Genomic DNA, 23,813 nt, shown 5'->3' with positions numbered 1-23,813 from the left:
CTGCAACCTCCGCCTTCCAGTTTCAATCAATTCTCCTGCCTCAGCCTCCCAAGTAGCTGGGACTACAGGTGCACACCACCATGCCCAGATAATTTTTGTATTTTTAGTAGTGATGGGGTTTCACCATATTGGTCAGGCTGGTCTTGAACTCCTGATCTTGTGATCCACCCGCCCCAGCCTCCCAAAGTGCTGGGATTACAGGCGTGAGCCAGTGCACCCCACCACTGGTGGTATTATTAACCCTCTTTACAGTTGGAGAAAACTAAGCTGAAGTTAAAAGCCTTGTTCACAATACCTAGGTAAAGCGATCCACTTGAAATGTAAACTTGGACCTTCTTAGTGTGGAGTCTGGGTTCTTTCTGCTTACTCTCCTGTGTACTGTAGTATTCCTTTCTTAATGTTTGCTTTTCCATTAATTTTGTCATTTTTCTTGCCGCACAAGGACAGGACACAATCTAATTAAAATAGATTCAAGAAACTTACTTGTTAATAATAGATATAGTTATTTCAAAACAAAAAATAGTCATTGCAGTGCCACAAATATGTATCATATGCTTGCCATGAGTAAGACAGTGTGCCAAACATTGCTGGTATGTATTTGCATATGTACTAGGAGACATTGTGCTGAGAATGTTTTTGTTTTTTTACTGTGGCTCTTTTCCCTGGATATATACTTAAGGGGTAGAGATAGGTGTACGACAATTGTAAATTATGTCATTATCCATTAATTCAAATGGCTTAGGATTTATATATTGTATAAATATACAGAAATGTTATATATATAGTATTTGTTTACATGTGCCTCCTTTTTAGTGCACTATTATTTCATAATTATAGTAATACTGTATACCCATTACATGATACTGCTTCATAATTATAATATTATACACATTAAATGATATGTATTTGCTACCCACAGTTAAACACTTTATGTTGTTGCATTTAATTCTCACAGTAGCTTCATGAGTTGGTCTTATTTTTCCCATGTTTCAGGTGACCAAATAGACTTAAATTGACTCACCCAAGTCGTAATAAATACTGTAAGGTGGATTTAAATGTAATTTTTATACTACCCTACAATGTGAAATACTGTTCCTATTGTAGATGTATTTTGTTCAGGCTTTCAAGTATCATTTTAATTCTAATGTTAAGGATTTGGTGAGTACGTCTGTTCTGTTTAAACATATTTTGATTTACACATTTTGGTCCTGTCCTTTCTCAGTTTATGCCTGATTTATGAAACACTGTAGTTTATCCTTAAGAAGTCGGCCGGGCGCGGTGGCTCAAGCCTGTAATCCCAGCACTTTGGGAGGCCGAGACGGGCGGATCACGAGGTCAGGAGATCGAGACCATCCTGGCTAATACGGCGAAACCCCGTCTCTACTAAAAAAAAATACAAAAAAAAAAACTAGCCGGGCGACGAGGCGGGCGCCTGTAGTCCCAGCTACTCGGGAGGCTGAGGCAGGAGAATGGCGTGAACCCGGGAGGCGGAGCTTGCAGTGAGCTGAGAGCTGGCCACTGCACTCCAGCCTGGGCGGCAGAGCAAGACTCCGTCTCAAAAAAAAAAAAAAAAAAAAAAAAAAAAAAAAAAAAAGAAGTCTTATCGCAGTATCATCTTACTAACTTATGGAACATTCTTCTGGTCTATAAAGTTGTGTTAGGTTAGTGATCAGCATCCACAAGTAAAAAGAGATGGATATATTTGTGTGCTAGTTTATAATAACAGGCTCATGCTTGGTGTGCATTTCTTTTCTAGGTCACCATGATAGTTTGGGGTCTATCTTTATAAAAAATGATAGTAGTATTCATAAAGGTCATCTTTGTGCTTCTACATTAAGAGAAGTAAATTTATTAAAATTTCTGGTGTCAGTATAAGGACTTCTTAAAACTTTTAGGTTAAAGGTTACATGTGCGGGTTATATAGGTAAATTTGATGTCATGGGATTTGACGTACAGATTATTTCATCACTGAGGTAATAAGCGTAATACTCAGTAGGTGGTTTATTTGATCCGCTCCCTCCTCCCACCCTCAAGTAGGCCCTGGTGTCTGTTCCCTTCTTTGTGTCCTTGTGTACTCAGTGTTTAGCTCCCGCTTATAAGTGAGAACATGAGATATTTGGTTTTCTATTCTTTCATTTGTTAACTTAGGATACCCATGGCTTCCAGCTCCATCCATGTTGCTGCAGAGGACATGATCTCATTCCTTTTTATGGCTGCGTAGTATTCCATGGTATATATGTACCATGTTTTATTTATCCAGTCTACCCTTGATGGGCATTTAGTCTGATTCCATGTCTTTTCTCTTGTGAGTAATGCTGTGATGAACATACATGTGCATATGTCTTTATGGGAGGATGATTTATAATCCTTTGGGTATATACCCAGTAATGGAGTTGCTGGTTTGAATAATAATTCTAACTTCTTTCAGAAATCGCCAAACTGCTTTCCACAGAGGCTGAACTAATTTACATTCCCACCGGCAGTGTATAAGCATTCCCTTCTCTTCACATCCTTGCCAGCATCTATTATTTTTTGACTTTTTAAGAATAGCTATTCTGACTGGTGTGAAATGGTATCTTTTGGTTTTGATTTGGATTCTTCTAATGATTAGTGATATTGAGCTTTTTTTCATGTGTTTGTGCTTGTTGGCTGTGTATGTCTTTTTTTTTTTTTTTTTTAAGTGTCTGTTCATGCCCTTTGCCTACTTTTTAATGGGGATGTTTATTTTTTGCTTGTTAATTTGTTTAAGTTAATGTAAGGATGTATTAATGGCAGTGGCAAGTAATATAGAATTAATTATATCTTAGATATTTAATATCAGATTTTACAAATGAAAACAGGTAAGAAATAGGAGAAGGTAGAACTATTTGTGTGTGTTTATTCACTAGCAGTAATGAAAATAGGAAACTCTCAGGACAAAAATTCATGTTTGTTACTAGAGAGCGCTTAGAAATTATTACTCCTGTCTGGGAGTGGTGGCCTATACCCGTAGTCCCAGCACTTTGGGAGGTCCAAGTGGACAGATCACTTGAGCCCAGGAGTTTGAGACAAGCCTGGGAAATAAGATGAAACCTTGTCTCTACCGAAGATTTAAAAAATTAGCCTGGTGTGGTGGTGCAAGCCTGTAGTCTCAGCTACTCTGGAACCATAAGTGGGAGGATCACTTGATCCCAGGAGCCAGAGGTTGCACTGAGCCGTGGTTGTGCCACTGCACTCCAGCCTGGATGACACAGAGAGACCCTGTCTCCCCCTCCAAAAAAGAAGGAAATTATCCCTCCTTTTTGTAAACTTTCTGTGTACGTTACAGATTAATACTTACTGTTATTTGCGGGGGATTGGTTTTAGGACCCCTGACCAAATACTAGAATCTGTGGATGCTCAAGTCCCTTATATAAAATGATGTAGTATTTGTGTATAATCTACCGATATCCTCCTGTGTACTTTAAATCATCTCTGGGTTTTTATGATACCTAATCAATGCAAATGCTGTGTAAATAGTTATACTGCATTTCTAAAGGAAGAATGACAAGGAAAAAAAAGTCTGTACATGACAAACACAACCATTGTAGCCTAACTACATTTTTTTTTTTTTTGAGACAGAGTCTCATTCTGTTGCCTAGGCTGGAGTGCAGTGGCAAAATCTTAGATCACTGCAGCCTCTGCCTTGTGGGTTCAAGCGATTCTCCTGCCTCAGCCTCCTGAGTAGCTGGGATTACAGGTGCACACCACCATGCCCGGCTAATTTTTGTATTTTTAGTAGAGACAGGGTTTCACCATGTTGGTCAGGCTGATCTTGAACTCCTGACCTCATGACCTGCCTGCCTCGGCCTTCCAAAGTGTTGGGATTACAGGCATGAGCCTCCATGCTCAGCCTCCTGACTACATTTTTGCTCCAAGGTTGGTTGCATCCAAGGTTGGTTGAATCTATGGATGTGCTACCCACGAATACTACAACCGTGGTATACCCACGATATGATCTTACCATATTTGAATGTTAGTCGGTGACCAAGAAGAATTCTACCACATTTTCTTATTGTTGTACTTTAAATACGGTTGAATTTTTTCTGTAGAGCAATTACCAGTATGAGTCCAAGGCCATGATTTATGTAAGCTATAGCTCTGCAATTTAGATTGTTTACTAAAATTTAGTCTTAAGAGTAGATGCAGAATATTATTTCTTGTTTTCTTAATCTTATCAGGTTGCAAATTAGCATCTCAATCAAAAGAGGATGCGTGTATGCTGTTTTGTGCCAAACAGCGCTTTCCTATTCTAATCACCACCTCTGAAGTAAACTTCCATGGTGCTTTTGAGTTGTTTCTGCCCAGATCAAGGTTCAGCTTTCTTACCTACCGGTTATGTGGTTCTGGACTCCTGTAAGCCATAGTTTCCTCATCTGTAAAATGAGGATAATCATCAGGATTAAATATAATCCTTGAAAGCATTGAACCATATCTGCACATAGCAGATACTGAAGTGTTGAGTGCCTGTTAATATTAGTGGTAATAGTAGTAGTAATTCATTGCAAGGAGACATTAAAGTTCCTAATAAAGAATAAGAACTAGGTAATACATGACAAACATTTGTGGGGGTCTATCTCAGATAATTGTAGGAGTCTTCAGTGTTTCATGGAATCAAAGAAGTTTGGATTGGGAGAGGGTTTTGATTAGCATCTTTTCTTCCTTTTATAGATGAGGGTGCTACATCTTGGAATGATAAAAGAGCTTGCTTGAACTATTACAGTTGTATGTGTCAGTCTCAATAGAAGCTTGGTCTTCATGACTGTAAGTTCAGTGTTGCTTCCACTGAATGTTGCCTTGGTCAATTTTTTCTATAATTTGCCGCTGATAACCCCAGTGTCTTTAAAGGGAAGTAATTTGTTTGGGAAGTCATCTTTTTGTTTATTTTTAGGGATCATTGATGTTAGTAATCAACACTGGTTCTTAAAGTGTAGATCATATAAGTTTGTAGAGAAATACCTCATTTGCCTCCTTAAAGGAACACAATAGTATAATAATGTTTTTTGTCAGAATCTCTTCATTAATCCCTCTAGCAACTTAATGAAAATCTCCAAAAGCACTATTCAGATTCTCATGATAGCCGGAAGGGTATTGGCAATAGATTGATTATTTAGCTTATAGATGAATTGCTTGTTTACTCTTACACATTTAAAAAATACAGAAAGGTACAAAAAAGATAACCATATCTATATCCTTATCCAAAATTAACATGGATGTCATCTTTGTGTTAGATTTTTAAAAATCCATTGTTTTTCGTGGAGACAGTTATAAGTGAGTTAGACCATTAAATCTTTCTTACCTAAAGATAAGAGATTTAAAAATGTGATTTTTAGCTTGGGGCTACTTAGGACATTTGATTAGACATTGTACTAATAAAGACAGTAAGCGGATATGTGGATCAGCAAACTACGTTTCCTTTGATAATCAAAAGCAATTGTTTGCCAAACCACAATTTAGAATGAATGAGTAGAAATTTAACATCTCTTATAACTTAAAAATAACTGCTTATGTTGTGAACTCTATAGACCTTCATTCAGAATATGTAATTGTAAAATAGATGATACCTTAAAAGAGAAAACAGTGAATCGCTTTGCTGGTGAGTGAGCCTAGCTCATCACCTAAACATCCGTATCTCAAAGGTTATTATTTATTCTTTTCTAGTACATATATAACCATTGTGATAAATTCATAACCCACCAGTGTGATGATATATTTAGAAACTACATTAAATGAGGACAAGATGTAGGAACTGGTCAGGTTGAACTTGGAGAAGAGTTGATCATTGAAATATTAGTTATCTTTAAATAATTGAAAACCTCATATAATATTAAGAGTAAACTTAGACGATTTTGTCCCGGAAAGTAAAAAAAGATGGGGGAGTAAGTTTTGTTTCTACGCAAAAGAGAACTTCCTGATGATACGATTTTTTTGATAATGGAATGGACTGTCTTGTGAAATTGGGAGCTTCCTATAGTTATTTTCAAATGGAGAGTGAAAGAATTGACCATCTGTGCATCTTTGTAAAAGGAGTATTGTGTAGTGTGTCAGATTAGTCTAGATCTTTTAGGTTCCTTACAACTGCCTAAGTTCTGTTTTTTTGATTTTTTGAGATGGGGTTCTCTCTTAACCCAGCTTGGAGTGCAGTAGTGTGATCATAGCTCAAACTTCTGGTCTCAAGTGATTCTCCCCACTCAGACTTTCCAGTAGCTAGGACTATAGGTGTGTGCCACCATGCCCAGCTATTTTTTTTTTTTGGTAGAGACAGGGTCTTGCTATGCTGCTCAGGCTGGTCTCGAACTGCTGGCTGCAGGTGATTCTCCTCAGCCTCCCACGGTGTTAGGATTATAGGCATAAGCTACCGTGCCTGGCCTTTTGATTTTTATACATGTCATACACTGCTCTGTTTCTTACATTTCCACCCTGTGAGAAATGTACATTTTTGTATAAAAATACATAAAATGCATAGCTTTAGAGACATGTACAGTTTGGGATTTATGGATGAAGAAGAAATTTTCGACCCCAATTAATCTTTTGGAATTTACTCAGTTCATGTTCACTTACAGAAGTTCCTGAAACTTCTAGATGTAAAGTCGATACCTAGTTCAGTATGAGCTCTTACAGGGCAATAAAGCTGATTTTATTGCTAAAGAAAATATGTTCTTGTGGTTATCTATGGAATGAAAAAGCTTTACTTAAGGGATTAATTTGATGCTTTCTGAAGTTGTCATAGTCCAATGGACACCAGCATGACTGAGTTCATACATGGTCCATAATACTCCATGCATGTTCCATAAATACATCTTTTGGGAATGAATGTTGGTTTACATTCATTAAATTAACATTTATTATTCTGGCCGGGCTCGGTGGCTCATGCCTGTAATCCCAGCACTTTGGGAGGCTGAGGCTGGTGGATCACTTGAGGTCAGGAGTTGGAGACCAGCCTGGCCAACATGCTGACACCCCATCTCTATTAAAAAAAAAAAAAAAAATAGCCTGACGTGGTGGCGGGCACCTGGAATTCCTGCTACTTGGGAGGCTGAGGCATGAGAATTGCTTGAGCGGGGAGGTAGAGGTTGCATTGAGCAGAGATTGTACCACTGCACTCCAGCCTGGGCAACAGAGCAAGACCCTGTCTCAAAAAAAAAAATTCTTGTTCCATTCCTTATTCTACTCAAGAAGCCATGGATGGTAGGTTTGATTTACTACAGCTATGTCTGATGTAAAAGCCACTGATGTCGATGGATAAGCAGTGGTAGGGTGGTTTGAGTTTGGGGATCTTGGAAACACCTGAAAATTCTTATCTGTTCCCATTTCCTAATAGCAATGGGAAATATCTCCTGTACATCTTTGCTGTTTTTATTCAGTTTGACTTTGCAGATGAATAGTTTGTAATTTAAAATTTGTCTGATGATAGCTGTTTTTATTTCTTCATTTTCTATTTTTTCTTTAAGGACACTGGTTTGTAGGTTTGTAAGTCCCTCGCTGTCATACGTTGTTTTAAACCACTGTTTTCTTGCTGCTTTGGGGACTATGACACTGATTTGAATCTAGTATTGCTTATAGTTAAAAAGCTTCTTGTAAGTTCTAGTGTATTTCCATTAGATACTGGATTGCTGAACATTTTGGGGTGTAATGAGGTATATTAGTCTGTTCTCACACTGCTATAAAGAATACTACTTGAGACTGGGTAATTATAAAGGAAAGGGATTTAGCTGACTCAGTTCCAGAGGCTTAACAGGAAGCATGGCTAGGAGGCCACAGTAAACTTACAGTTATGACAGAAGGCAAAGGGGAAGCAGGCACCTTCTTCGCAAGGCGGCAGGAGGGAGACGAGAGCATGTTAAGAGGGAACTGTCAAACACATGTATAACCATTGGATCTAGTGAGAACTCACTATCACAAGAACAGCATGGGGGAAACCACCCCCATCATCCAGTCACCTCCCACCTGGTTCCTCCCTTGACGTGTGGGGATTACAATTCAAGATGAGATTTGGGTGGGGACACAGAGCCAGACCATATCTTGAGAGGTATAGGGAATAATGTGAAAGGATATGTAGATAAGGTCAGCATGTTTATTTGTGAAATAGGTTATAGATTTTGTGATTTGTTTCCTTGTACGTGTCAGGGGCATGATGATGGAATCTACTTTTTTCAGTAGGTGCTATGAGCTTACATGTAGACATATAAAATTGTAGAAAATGAAATATATGATTGATGGAGAATATTTACTCCAAATGTTCTTACTTTTATATAAGCGAAGCTAAGAGTATGATGTGAGTGACTGTTTTCCTTTCCAGTCACAGCAGGACTAGAACAGCAGGGATTTAAATCCTTACTCAGTGATGTGATCCTGTGCAAATCACTTACCCTCTTGAAGCTTCATTTCCCCATCTGTAATTTGGAGATAATACCCCTCTCCAGGGTTCTTGTCAGAATTAAAGATAGTGTCTTTAACCAAATATTCCAAATAGATTAGGTAGATAGAGCTGCCTTACTATGGTCTAGCTGCCTCACTTGATAGTAAAAACTAGTGGTAAAAACTAGATATGTACTATTGAATGTTTATTATTAGAGCTCAGATCACTTTGTTTTACTTTAGATAGTTTTCTTTGTCCATGTGATTATAAAAGAAGAAAACAAAGATTATCTCTACTTCTGCTGCCAAGGGATAGCCATTATGACATTATGTTGTAAATTTTTCCAGATTATCTTTTAAGGCATATTTGATACATTTTAAAATGTTTTTATTTCTACAAAACTGAAGTTATATTGTTTTATACTGTTTGGAAGTCTTTTTATTTACTGTGTCAGCCTGTGAAAATTCACATTATAATAGTGGCTAAAAATTTACTTTTAGTCAATTTCTTAGTGGTGGGTCATTAGGCAGTTTCAAGGGTTTTTATTTACTATAATAAACAATGTTATGATATACAGTTTTGTTCGTACGCCCTTGAGTACATGTCTCTGTTTCCTTAGAATAAATACTTAGATGTTACATTTCTGGGTCTAAAGGTATATATATTTTTAATTTGCCAAATTGCTCTATAAGATTTTCTTTTATATTATGATACTAATCTTTGCCATATATGATAACGTGTTTTTTCCTACTTTGTCATTTGTCTTCTAATATCTTGGTGTTTTTAACAATACAGAGATTTTACATTTTTATGCAGTTGAATATAGCACTCTTGTCTTATAATTTCTGACTTCAGTGGAAGTTTTAAATGGTATTACTCACCACACAACTATAAAAATATTTCTTTTAATGATTACATAGTCTTAGTTTTAGTGTAATGCAGAGATTCAAGTTTTAATTTTTTTTTCAGATGGATAGACTTTTACTTCCCTTATTCCTTGAGTAAACCTGTTTTCTACAGATTTGATGTTCCTTGTTATTACCTACTAAATGTTTGTATGCATTTGGATGCTTTCTGAGCTCCACTCCTGTGGTTTTTAAACTGTATTGTGCATAAGGGGTTACTTAATCTGGGATTTTTTTTAAAAAAGCCTGTTTGTGGGCCTTGCCTCCAGAAATTTTGATTCAGAAGTTTTGGTGGGATCTAGGAATCAGTTTTATAATAAACACATTTGGTTATTAAGATGCATGTGTTTTATGAGCCACACATTGGGAAGCCTTCCTCTGTTTCACCTGTACCACACCATTTTAAATACTAGATCTTTTTTTTTTTAATATTTTTTTTTGCTCCCAGCTGCTCCTGTTGCCTGACTGCCCCCTCCTTCTCCCTCTCCCTCCATTCAAGTAATATATTTTTACATTACACTCGGATAACTACTAGAAAAAGCACCACCTCCAAATTAAAATGTTTATTTATTCAGCAGATATTTTCAGTGCGTATTTTGTGCCAAGCACTCTTCTAGTTTAAGGTTGTATTCAAGAACAAAACAAAGATCTTTGAGTTTTTAAGTAGGTGTGAGAGAGATCACAGAAGATAACAATGAAATTATAGTAATTAAATTTTAGTGCTGTGGTAGCATAGGCTACACGGTATGGATGGCAAATGGAGTGGAGATGGTGGCAGTAGGAGCACCCCATTGAGAAAGTGACATTTGAGTAAAGCAGAGAGTCTCTTGTAAGGGAATCTGGCATACAGAATATCTGGGAAGGGGTTTAGGTGGTGAGCACAGTAAGAGTAAATGTCCTGAAGCAGGCATAGGCTTGGCATGTTTGAGAAGGAGAAAGAACAGTGTAGCTGGAACAGGGAATGGGAGGGAGAATGGCTGGAGATGAAGTCACAAAGATTACAATAACCAATTTTTGTAGGGTCTTTAGAGTTTGGACTCTTTCCATGCATGAAATATGTGGCTCATGGAGGTTTTTGAGCAAGACTCACATGACCTGATTCATGTTAAAAGGACCACTCAAATGTTCTTGGCTTTAATGTATACTTAAGGCTCATGTTTTTCAAGTTATTTTTTCCCCAGAGTAGTTCATCAGTATTTGAAACTCAATTTCCAATAAATGAGCAGAGATGTTAGAATTGTTATCCTTGAAATACTAAGCTTTGCTTCCAGAAAACATACAATATCTTCTAACTCATTCGTGCCCTTTATACCCTTATTAATGTTTTGTAGATTAGGCGGATGTGGAGGCTCAAGCCTATAAACCCAGCACTTTGGGAGGCCAAGGAAGGAGGTTTGCTTGAGGCCAGGATTTCTAGCCTAGTCAGGGAAACATAGTGAGACCCTGTCTCTACAAAAAATGAAAAAATTTAGCCAGGTATGGTGGCAAGTGCCTGTAGTCACACCTACTAAGCTGAGAAACTGAGATGGGAGAATCACTTGAGCCCAGGAGTTTGAGGCTATAGTGAGCTGTGATCATGCCAGCCGCACTCCAGCCTCAAAAAGAAAGAAAAGTTTTGCAGATTGCTTCAGATTAGCTCTGTACATCATTATCCTATCACTTTTATATTATTTTTATTGTGAATTGGCTTTTTGTATGTGTGGCAATTTCTAAATCATTGGTAAATAGCTTTTAAACTTTCCTCTATCTAACCACCATATTGCATTCTCTTATTTTTCTAATGGGAAGTCTGCTTGTACCTTCTAAGTAAGCAGTCACATAATCTGCAAACAAGAATAATTTTTAAATGAAGATTTATCTTTTTTCACCATCTCCTCTAATCATTACTTATGCCTTTAATTTTTTTTCAGTCTGTGGTAATGTCCTGTTTCTGACTTTAACAGAATGCCACAGGTATTTCATTTTTAGGCATGGTACCAATTATTGAAATAAATTTTTATTACTGCTGTAAATTACGTATTATTAATTGAGCCTTTACAGTGTTGATGAAGTATCTCGTACTTCTTTACCATGAATGGTTTTAAGAATAAATGTTGAAATTTTCAGTTCTTTTAAACCATCATCCGAGTAAGTAAAGTTTTTCTGAAGCAGTGTCTTTTGATTGCCAGTTTAGTTCCCTTTCCAGTATTTGAATCAAGGAGTGCAAACTTTGTAAAAATAATGTTGTCCCACTTTATCAAATTTATGTTTGAAATTTCGCTCCTCTTTTCTGTTTTTATGTATTTTTATTCATACTACACATTATTATATTGCTACTGGTATTATATCTACAATCCTATTTAGATGGTGAACTTCTTGAGGGAAGGTATAGAATCTTTTTGTATGTTTCCCATCACACATGTCTTATGTAATAATGCAGCTGTTACCATGTTAAGTTGAATTGCATTACCTCCTTAATTATTTAAAATGTGTAATAAGGCCTTTATTCTAGAGATTAGAAACAATTGAAAAAACAGAAAAATGCAACAGAGGTCAGAGTTTTAGAAGCACACTGGGTAGCACAGTTTTACCTCCAAAAGACATCTTCAGTCTATTCAGTTTTCTCATTTATTTGTCTAGTTATCTCATTATTCTAGTCTGTATTTCTCACTTGGATTTCTAACACGCCACCTTCATCCACTGCTGACTCCCTTTCCCCCACTATCTTTTCAATCTGCAAAACTGATTTTTCTTTAGATATACATCTCTTTCATTGTTTCTTTGCTCAAAATATGTTTTTTCTTAAGATAAAGAACAAAATCTCTAATATGGCCCTGTATGAGCTGGTCCATATATCGCATTACTGCTGCCTCCCCACTTAAAAAAAAAAATGTCTATCTGAATCTTGTAGAATATCGTTTTCTCTAATGGTCTTTCTTGTCTTGCGGCCTTTGTATACATGTGTATGCTTCACATCTGTGAATTGAACCAGCTGCAGATTGAAAATATTTGAAAAAAATTGCATCTTTACTGAACATGTACATACTTTAAAATCTTATATTCCCTAAATAATACACCGTACCACTGTTTACAGATGATTTAAAGTATACAGGAGGATGTGCATAGGCTGAATGCAAGTATTTTGCCATTTTATATGAGGGACTTCAGCGTCGAGGATTTTGATATTCAAGGGAGGTCCTGAAACCAATTTCACACAGATACCAAGGAACAACCGTAGCCTTCTATCAGGAGAGCCTTTCTTCTCCTTCCTTTATTTTTTCTTGTTTTTCTAATTTCCTCTGTGCTTATCCTTCTGATCTCTTAGGATCCAGAGTACACCTGGTTCCTGGAAAGATTTGAATCATGAGTCACTCTGAGATACGAGGTGGTCTTCTCTGAATGATACACAACTGAGACAAGTTCTGTATCTTATGGTTTTTGCTTGGATTGTAACAATATACCTGTTTTACACTTCTCTGTCTTTAAGAGTTGCTTCTGGAGTCATGTTTACCTACCGTAAGTCAAAATTACCTGATCACAAGGGTAAGAGGTAAATGAGTATTGGTGGAGGAAGGGAGCTCAGAGGAGGAAGGTAGAGGAAAGTACTGAAAATGTTCTACTTCAGGCTTGTTTACAACTAAAATTTCATGACATATTTTATTGTCTTCATAGAGATTCATGAATATGACAGGTTAATAAATGGAGAGGAAGGTTGGGAGTTTATATGCTTTTCTATTCATTTATTCAACAGTGTTTGATATATTCAGCATCTATTGTGGCCCAGATAACACTCTTATTAGATACAATAGTGAGCAAGGAAAACAAGGTTCCTACTCATCTGGAGCGTAAATCCTATTAATGGAGGACAGACAGTAAATTAAATAAATAAATAAATAAAAATAATTTCAGATAGTCATAGGCATTATGAGGAAAATAAAACCAGAAAAAGAAATAGTGGAGAGAAGGTGGATGGATGCTGGTGCTACTCCGAGGAGGATTCTTATTAGCTGATAGTTTAGAAAGGAGCAGCCAATAGAATATCTCAGGAATACCCAAGTAAAGGAAACAGCGTCTAGAGGCCCCATGGTAGAAGAGAAGTATTACACTTAAGGAGTACAGAAATACTATTGTTGCAATATAGTGAGTAAGCAATAGGATAGGTGGTCAGAGAGGTATAGGCTTCTAAGTTATAGCTACTATAAGATTTTAGATTGCCAGGCTATGCTAACTCAGTATTTTTTTGCTTTGAATATTGTCTTTTTTTAGTGTTTTTCTTTGGAACTCAATATTTAGGATTATCCAAAGCCCAAAACTAGAGTAACTTTTGGGTTAGGCTACATAACCTGCAGTGATATGAGATAAATTATTCTGGATAGAATTTTGCACAACAGATTTTCAGTTAGTTTATTCAAAATGATGATTAGTTTTCTAGTTTACCAGTATTCCAAATACAACATCATAACTTCCTCAGAAACTTAAACTACAGGTTTCCTGTGCCTTAACCCTTAGGAATGAGGGAGTAGACCTTGGGAATCTGTGTTTTTAGTTACCTCTAAATCAATGGAATTTTTCGCTGAAAGAAGTTTTGCCGTGATTCCTGATTATTGGTGTGGTCATTATTAAATGAATTTGTTGGAGTTTTACAAACTTTGTGTTCCATGTTTAAGAAAAAGTGCAATCAATGCTTTGAAATGAAAAAAAAGGTCATCTCTTTAATTTGCATTCCTCTTATTCTGAATAAAATTACCTTTTCTGTATTTCGTGGCATTTATATTTTTCTTCTGTGGATTTTATTAATGAACTTGGCCTGTTTTTCCTTTGTGTTGTTTATCTTTTCTTACTGATTTTTGGAGTTACTTTTAAGGAAGTATCTTTTTTTTTTTTCCTTTTATATGCCATTTGTGGTAGACAGAATATGTCCTGCCCCTCCCCAAAGATGTCCTTGCCCTAATCTCTAGAACCTGTGAATATGTTAGGATTTTGCAACTGTGATTAAGGTTGTGAGCTTTGATATGGGGAGATTATCCTAGATTATCTGGATGAACCTAGGCTAATCACATGAGCACTTCAGTGGATAACCTTTCCTGACTGTATAGGACCGTGGTCAGAGAAGATACAACTACAGAATAAGGTTCAGAGAGAAGCAATATTCATGACTTTGAGGATAGAAGGAGGGAGCTATGAGCCAAGGAATGTGGATGGTCTCTAGGAACTGGAAAAGACAAGGGAAACTGTTTCTCTTTTAGAGCTTCTTGAAAGGAATGCAGTACTGCCAATGCCTTGATTTTAGCCCAGTGTGAAACTCTTTGGACTTCCAACTCACAGAAGTGTAAAAATTTGTGTTGTTGTAAGCCACTAAGTTTGTGGTAGTTGTTAGGACAGCAATAAAAAGCTAATACATGTGTGTTATATATTTTTTTCCCAATTTGTTATTTTTGTCTTTATTGTTTATGGTGTTTTTACCATGCATGAATATGTTTAATATAGTTGAATTTATCCTTTTATATTTTAATGGCCTCTGGATCTTAGGCTTTCCCTACTATAGGATTATTTTAAAATTTTTCATATTTTACTCTAATGCTTTTATCTCCTCATGAACTCTAATATTAATGTTGACTTCCTGTCTTCTGTGTTTTGGTCTTTTGTTGAGAATGAATACTTTTTATACTGCACTTCTTCTGCCATAGACCAAGAGAATTTCAGAATGAAATTATAGTATCAATGCTAGTAATTAAGGAGTCGTGGGGAATGGACACTAGTAGGACCAGAAGGCAGGGGACATTCAAAGTAGCTACTGTTTGCGCTGTTTCCATAGGTTGATGATACTGTCTAGCAGAACCTAAAATGATTGATTCTAAAGGTGTAGTTTGTGAAAACCCCTATTCATCCCTCATATTTTAGTTTTATTTCTTCTTCTGGAAGAATTCCCAGATGTCTGCATTACATGAACAGTTTGTGGAAGACTTAGATGACTGACATTTGATACTGTATTAGTTTGTTTTCACGCTGCTGATAAAGACATACCCAAGACTGGGAACAAAAAGAGGTTTAATTGGACTTACAGTTCCACATGGCTGGGGAGGCCTCAGAGTCATGGCGGGAAGTGAAAGGCACTTCTTACATGGTGGCAGCAAAAGAAAAATGAGGAAGAAGCAAAAGCGGAAGCCCCTGATAAACCCATCAGATCTCCTGAGACGTATTCCCTATCACAAGAATAATATGAGAAAGACCAGCCCTAATGATTCCATTACCTTGCCCTGGGTCCCTCCCACAACATGTGGGAATATGAGAGATACAATTTAAGTTGAGATTTGGGTGGGGACACAGACAACTCATATCATTCTGCTCTTGGCCCCTGCAGTTCTCATGTCGTCACTTTTCAAAACCAATCATGCCTTCCCAACAGTCCCCCAAAGTCTTAATGCATTTCACCATTAACGCAAAAGTCCAGAGTCCAAAGTCTCATTCGAGACAAGGCAAGTCCCTTCTGCTTGTGAGCCTATAAAATCAAAAGCGGCCGGGCGCGGTGGCTCAAGCCTGTAATCCCAGCACTTTGGGAGGCCGAGACGGGCGGATCACAAGGTCAGGAGATCGAGACCATCCTGGCTAACATGGTGAAACCCCGTCTCTACTAAAAATACAAAAAACTAGCCGGGCGAGGTGGCGGGCGCCTGTAGTCCCAGCTACTCCGGAGGCTGAGGCAGGAGAATGGCGTAAACCCGGGAGGCGGAGCTTGCAGTGAGCTGAGATCCAGCCACTGCACTCTAGCCTGGGCGACAGAGCAAGACTCCGTCTCAAAAAAAAAAAAAAAAAAAAAAAAAAGCAAGCTAATTACTTCTTAGATACAATGGAGGTACGGGTATTGGGTAAATACAGCCATTCCAAATGGGATAAATTGTCCAAAACAAAGGGGATACAGGGCCCATGCAAGTCTGAAATCCAGCAGGGCAGTCAAATTTTAAAGCTCCAAAATGATCTGGTTTGACCCATGTCTCACATCCAGGTCATGCGGATGCAAGAGGTAGGTTCCCATGGTCTTGGGCATCTCCACCTCTGTGGTTTTGCAGGGTACAGCCTCCCTCCTGGCTTCTTTCACAGGCTGGTGTTGAGTGTCTGTGGCTTTTCCAGATGCACAGTGGAAGCTGTCCGTGGATCTACCATTCTGTGGTCTGGTGAGTGGTGGCCCTCTTTCAAAGCTCCACTAGGCAGTGCCCCAGTGGGGACTCTGTGTGGGGGCTCTGACCCCACATTTCCCTTTCACACTGCCCTAGCAGAGGTTCTCCATGAGGGCCCTGCCCCCGAAGCACTTTTGCCTGGGGATCCAGGTGTTTCCATATATCTTCTGAAATCTAGGCAGAGTTTCCCAAACCTCAGTTCTTGACTTCTGTGCACCCACAGGCTCAACACCATGTAGAAGCTGCCAAGGCTTGGGACTTCCACCCTCGGAAGCAACAGCTCGAGCTCTGTGTTGGCCCCTATCAGCCATGGCTGAAGCGGCTGGTATACAGGGCACCAAGTTCTGAGGCTACACACAGCACAGGGACAGTGGGCTCAGCTCATCCTGTGAGACCAGTTTTTCCTCCTGGGCCTGCGGGCCTGTGATGGGAGGGGCTGCCATGAAGGTTTTTGACATGGCCTGGAGATGTTTTCTCCATGGTCTTGGGGATTAACATTAGACTCCTTGCTACTTATGCAAATTTCTGCAGCCGGCTTGAATTTCTTCTCACAAAATAGGTTTTTTTTTTCTGCTGCATTGCCAGACTGCAAATTTTATGAACTTTTAGGCTGTTTCCCTTTGAAAACAGCATAAAATGGCACCCAAGTCACCTTTTGAATGCTTTGCTGCTTAGAAATTTCTTCCGCCAGATACCCTAATCATCTCTTTCAAGCTCAGAGTTCCACAAATCTCTAGGGCAGAGGCAAAATGCCACCAGTGTCTTTGCTCAAACATAACAAGACTCAGCTTTGCTCCAGTTCCCAACAAGTTCCTTATCTCCATCTGAGACCACCTCAGCTTGGACCTTATTGTTCGTATCACTATTAGCATTTTTGTCAAAGCCATTCCCCCACATTTTCCTGTCTTCTTCTGAGCCCTCCAAACTGTTCCAAACTCTGCCTGGTACCCAGTTCCAAAGTCACTCTCACATTTCTGGGTATCTTTTCAGCAATACCCCACTCTACTGGTACCAATTTACTGTATTAGTCCGTTTTCACGCTGCTGATAAATACATACTTGAGACTGGGAAGAAAAAGGTTTAATTGGACTTAACAGTTTCACGTGGCTGCGGAGGCCTCAGAATCATGGTAGGAGGCGAAAGGCACTTCATTATGTGATGGCAGCAAGAGCAAAATGAAGAAGCAAAAGCAGAAGTCCGTGATAAACCCATCAGATCGCTTGAGACTTATTCATTCCCACTAGAATAGCACAGGAAAGACTGGCCCCTATGATTCAATTAAGACCCCTTGGATCCCTCCCACAACACATGGGAATTCTGAGAGATACAATTCAACTTCTGATTTGGATGGGGACACAGCCAATCCATATCACATACTTAACTGTAATTAATAATTCTTAAAGTTAAAAGTTCTGAGAGGAGACTGTCACCTCGGTTTTTTATACAAGATCATCATAAATAATGAGACAAATTTAGACAATTTGGTAGTGCGGATGTAGTAACATAAAGTTAATTTAATATATTAAGTCATTGTAATAACATTTATTGGGCACCTAACAATGAGCCAGGCAAAATGCTAAGAAATGTACATGCATAACCTCATTTATTTCTTATAACACTGTGATAAATATTATTATCTCCATTTTATAGACCAGGAAGAGGGATACAGAGAGCTTAAGTAATTTGCCCAAGATTACAACTTTTTTTTTTTTTTTTTTTTGAGACAGAGTCTCGCTTTCTCACCAGGCTGAAGTACAGTGGCGTGATCTCGTCTCACTGCAACCTCTGCCTCCCAGGCTCAAGCAATTTTCCTGCCTCAGCCTCCTGAGTAGGTGGGACTATAGGCGCACGCTACTACGCCCAGCTAATTTTTGTATCTTTAGTAGAGATGAGGTTTCACCATCTTTGCTAGGATGGTCTCGATCTCTTGACCTCATGATCCACCCACCTTGGCCTCCCAAAGTGCTGGGATTACAGGCATGAGCCACCGCACCTGGCTCCAAGATTACAACTTTTCAGAGGTGACACTGCCTTTGGAACCTAGATCTGACTTCTTATTAAACGGAGTGCCATGTTTAATATTTGCTCCAGTTTTTGGAGTTGCCAGTGCTAAAGGGATAATTCACATCTTCATTTTTCTAATCAAACCCAGCCTTTCTCTGTAAGATGAAGAAATACCTCTTTCATTAGGGTTAATGCAGTAATGTTCTCCTGCTGCTCTTAGAGCTTTTAAAATACAAATCAGAACATTCTACTTTCTTGCTTATTGTCATCCTGTGGTCTCTTTATCTTGATAGAGTACTAACCTTGAGCATAGTATGCATGGCTTGATATAGTAAGTCAACTACTCTTTTATTTCTTTCTATCGCTTATGTCTACCATCATCTTTTGAACTTTATATTGGTTCTTAAATATGATATACTTGTGTCATGCTGTCTCTATTGAGTGTCCTTAGCTTTTTATCTACCTTATATACCGCTATTAAAAACCTACATCAAATATGAATACTAGTAATCTCCAGTATTCCCATTATGTGGCAATATATTTTTGCCCACTAGATCATGAGCGTCTACAGGGAGAGGATCGTAACTTTTCAATTTAGTTTATGTAGTATATGAATCTCATGGGTTAAGTGAATAGATTACTGAGTAGTAATGTGGTTATCTTCTGAATATCTGCATTCTACATAGTTTAGAAAGCAAATACTTAACCTGTGAAGTACTATATCATCCTAACCTACTTTTGTTAAATGCTTTCCTTTTCTCTTCTACCTATCTCTGTAGTAAATGTTTAATATTTGGATGGTTAATATTTACTTAAAGTATATAGAGAGCAAAGGGTGTTTTGTCACTATAAACATCCCTCAATGGATAAATAAGTTCCTGTTATACTGTACAAATCTTAAGGCATCCTAAGAACCTTCTCAATTTGGTGGTTGGTGGAGCGGAGGTCAGGATTTTGTTTTAATACTATTGTAATTAAAAATGGAAAAAGTTATCTTTTTTTCCTGTATATATATTACTATATCTTCAAGAAGGTGTTCCCTCCTTTATATTAGTTTCCTGTTGCTGCTGTAGGCAAATTACCATAAACTTAGTGACTTAAAACAACAGAAATTTATTATATTTTAGCCTGGAGGTCAGAAATACAAATAGGTCTCACTGGGCTAATATCAGGGTATTGCTTGGGTATGTATTATAATAGAAAAGAAAGGTATAGAGAGAAGAGAAAGACAAACAATTTATTTTAGAAATGTTAAGCTTAAGAATAGTCAACCAGGCTGGGCGCGGTGGCTCAAGCCTGTAATCCCAGCACTTTGGGAGGCCGAGACGGGCGGATCACGAGGTCAGGAGATCGAGACCATCCTGGCTAATACGGTGAAACCCTGTCTCTACTTAAAAATACAAAAAACTAGCCGGGCGACGAGGCGGGCGCCTGTAGTCCCAGCTACTCGGGAGGCTGAGGCAGGAGAATGGCGTAAACCCGGCAGGCGGAGCTTGCAGTGAGCTGAGATCCGGCCACTGCACTTCAGCCTGGGCGACAGAGCGAGACTCCGTCTCAAAAAAAAAAAAAAAAAAAAAAGAATAGTCAACCAAAACAATATAGATGGCCAGCCGGCTATTTTATAAATGTATCCAAATTTAGGAAACTGGTCTGAGCAAGAGCCAGAGCTGTACTGCTAGCTATTTTGTGTGTGTAGCAATGGTTCCTAAATTGGTGGGCCAGGGTGATCATAGATGCTATTGTGATTAAAGCTATATACTATCTCCCCTGAAGAAAATGCATATGTGGCAAAAAAAAAAAAAACCTCACATTTGATTACAATTTTGGAGATTCATAATCCTTTCCAGGAGGTTCACAAAATTAATCTTTGGTGTAAAGGCCAAAGTTGCTTTGCTGCAGATTTATAGGCTCTCTGAATTTTGGATTCATCAAGATAACATTTCCTTGCACATTAGTTATTTGAGTGCCAGTTGAGTGGAATTACAGCATCTTCTGTCAAGTAAATCGTAAAATTATTGTACTTTCAAGAGAATAAAAGTATGCTAAGTAAAATAGTCGTGTGTTTTACAATAGGTATAGGCTCTGAGAAATACATTGTTGGGGTATTTCATCATTGTGCACACAAACATCATAGAGTGTACCTACACAAACCTAGATGGGAAAATACACTAACACAATAGCTGATGAGCTTTAAAAAAAATCACACAAAAATTTCATAATGTTTTAAGAAATTTATGAATTTGTGTTGGACCTCAGTCAAAGCCATCCTGGGGCACAGGTTGGACAGGCTTGCTGTACAGCATGTTATTGTAATGAAAATTGTAGGCAGTTTTAGCACAGTGGTAAGTATTTGTGTATCTAAATGTCAGAAAGGTACAATAAAGATACAGTATTGTAATCTTATGGGACTGTTGTATATGGGATCCATTGTTGATGGAGACATTATTATGCAACACAAGATTCTATTTAGAAAATGAAACCAATGTAAAATCAATGAGAATTTCGTAGGAGTCAGTATTGTGCTACAATGCTTGTTAACTTTGTTTTCCTGTTATTAAGTTGAATACATATTATGTTTAACATATTAACTGATAACAATTAGAGGGATGGGGATAGATAGAATTTTAATTTATGAACATCATGCACAATTATTTTGCCTAATAATTGAACATCTGGTTAATATAAGTATTATAAACTTGTAAAAATGTTACAAAAACTTGCATAATATTGTATTGTAGACTCATACATGTGTTAGCCAATGAGCTAAAAAAAATCACAAAAAAATTTCACAGATACATTAGTATGTATGAGTCTAGAGTACAATATTATGGTCAGTTTCTGCCTTCTTGGTGGAGAGAAAAGGAAGAGTTGGGAACTTTCAGTTGTGACCAGGAAATGGGAAGAATGGGAATCAGTATTAAAACCGTGCACATATTCTGTGTTCCAAGAAATGTCCCAATGTGTGGTTAGAGCCTTTAGGTTCGTTCTCTAAGGAACTTGACTATCAAACACTTTAAGTGTTTTAAGCCTGGTGTTTCCTTATAATGGACACATAAAACAAGCAAAACACATATGGTAAAATCTCACATCTCCAGACTGTGTCTTCCTTGAGACTTCTACTTGTCTAGTAGTTGGGTGGGGCATATAATAGGTTTGGTAATCATAAAGCAAGATCATTCTGTAAGGGAGAAAAGAAACTAAAAAAGCAGGTCACTTTAGGTGAAGGACACTTTGTGTTTCAGACAGTTAAAACTACTAGGGCTTGTAAAACTTCCTGCAACTATACTCTTAATTTGATTGTTAAGAAATATTTTGCCAATATGTAAATTTGAAATCGCTGCCATACATTTATCCACAAAGTGCAGTAAAGTATAGCTTTAGAGTTTTTCTGGTTCATGTGTAATATAGTACTGTCATTTCAAACAAAACTACATGGTTCAGTACAACTAAGGCAAAATTTGTCTTCGTGTTTGGTCATCTTTTGCTTTTGACTTTATTGAAATACCAGCTGAAAATTTTAGGAAATGAAGCTCATGGATGCCACTAAGAATTTTAGATGATTTGCAACACTTTACTTGTTTTGTAGTTAAAATCTTATCAGCAAGTTCTCTTGGCTCTACCTCCAAAATATACCCAAATCTCTCTATTCCTCTTCATGTCCATTGTTATCCTAGTTCAATTCAATATTACCTTTCACCTGGATTTCTACGTTAGTAGTTGCTGTGGATTTAATGTTTTTGCCCCCACAAATTTATGTTGAAATTTAAACTCCAATGCAACAGTGTTAGGAGGTGCGGCCTTTTGGGAGGTGTTTAGCACCTACCGTCATGAAAGTGAGAGTTCTACCTTCATGAATGGATTAATATCCTAATAAAAGAACTGAGGGTGTCCATCCCTTTTTGCCTGTCCACCTTCTGCCATGTAAGGACACAGCATTCCTCCCCTCCAGAGTGCACCATCTTGGAAGAGGAGACTGACCTCTTTCCAGACAGTGAACCTACTGGTGCCTTGATCTTGGACTTCCAAGCCTCTGGAACTGTAAGAAATAAATTTCTCTTTATCATTTACCCGGTCTGGTATTCTGTTAAAGCAGCACAAAACATACAAGACAGGAGTTTAGTTCTCCTGCTGTGTATGAAAGGATATATTTGAAATTACTGTTCAAATATGATCAGAGATTAGAAATTGAGTTACAGTTTAGGTTTTTAATAAAGAAGGAACATCTTATAAGATTCTCTTAATTTGCTTTAGAGTGGAGGCTAGCCCACAAATGTGGTTATTATGTAGTCTGCTCCCACTGCCTTTTAAGATACATGTCGTGGTTATAGTGGTGGAGTTTGCTCCAGCCCATCTCAGGAGGATTTAATATCTACATCGACCCATCCTTTATGCACCCGCATTTCTCTGACCATTTCTCTGAGTTGAAGATTGGCAAGAATTGGGTCCAGATAAGAATCAGAGCCTCTGAATAACTAATAAAAAGCTTCCACAAAAGAGTAAATTGTGAAGCCAAAACCTTTTAGAGTTTCTATATAAAGAGTTATTTTGACCCCAGTAATAGATAATTATGGTTCATCATGAAAATTCAATTATTTCCCAGATCCTATCTGATTTTGAATTACCAGGATGGCAGTATCTTCAATTTTCAATGCTTTGTTGTCATAATGATAACAAAAAGTAATACTCATATAGTGTTTGTTATGTGTCAGGCATGGTTTACATTTATTGTAAGTGAGTGCTGTTATTTCACACATAAGATTGAGGCACAGAGGTTTAGTACCTTTCTCAAAGTCATACATATAGTAAGTTTCTAAGCCAAGATCCAACTTGTGGAAGTTTGACTCCAGAATTCTCACTCTTCACCACAACCCAGTGCAACTTTAAAAGTATTCTCTAAAAAATACTTATGTCCAGAATATATTTTTAAAAACACTTCTAAAAGTAATAATAAAGATAGTGTAATAAAAAATGGCCACAGATGTAAAAACAAGGTAAACAAATGGCCAGAAAGCACATGAAAAGATGTTCAGCATCATGAGTCATTATGGAAATATAAATTTAAAACGCTGTGGGATACCACTATATACTCAATATAATGAGTAAAGTTAAGACTGAAAACACTAAGTATTGGCAGGGATATGGTGAATCTGAAACTGGCATACATTATTGATGGGAATGTATAACAGTACAACCACTTTGGAAGATAGTGTCTTGTATAGATAAACATGTACCTATCCTGTGACCTATTCCACTCCTAGGTAATTATTTGAGAAATGAAAAAATGTCTACAAAAAGACGTACAAGAATGTTTATAACAGCTTTATTCATAATTGCCAACAACTAGAAAAATCCAAATACCTATCCATATAAGAA

The 23,813-nt window shown here is 37.6% G+C and overlaps 1 protein-coding gene across 2 annotated transcripts in view; it reads left to right on the top strand.

The window, feature by feature from the left end:
- The window catches only part of SPRED1 (sprouty related EVH1 domain containing 1), a 107,750-nt gene that overhangs the window by 23,352 nt on the left and 60,585 nt on the right, over positions 1-23,813 (top strand). Inside the window, exon 1 of one of the 2 annotated variants that reach the window (XM_030931461.1) lies at positions 22,390-22,478. The exons of the other annotated variant lie outside the window; for it this stretch is intronic. The gene's annotated coding sequence lies outside the window, so the exon portion shown is untranslated. Of the gene's footprint in view, positions 1-22,389; positions 22,479-23,813 lie in introns of those variants that run through there. 2 annotated transcript variants of the gene reach the window in all.

This window comes from Rhinopithecus roxellana, chromosome 5 (assembly GCF_007565055.1).
Source record: "Rhinopithecus roxellana isolate Shanxi Qingling chromosome 5, ASM756505v1, whole genome shotgun sequence".
Lineage (NCBI taxonomy): Eukaryota > Metazoa > Chordata > Mammalia > Primates > Cercopithecidae > Rhinopithecus > Rhinopithecus roxellana.
Note: the sequence above shows the minus strand (reverse complement) of the source record. Positions and strands in the feature narration are given on the sequence as shown.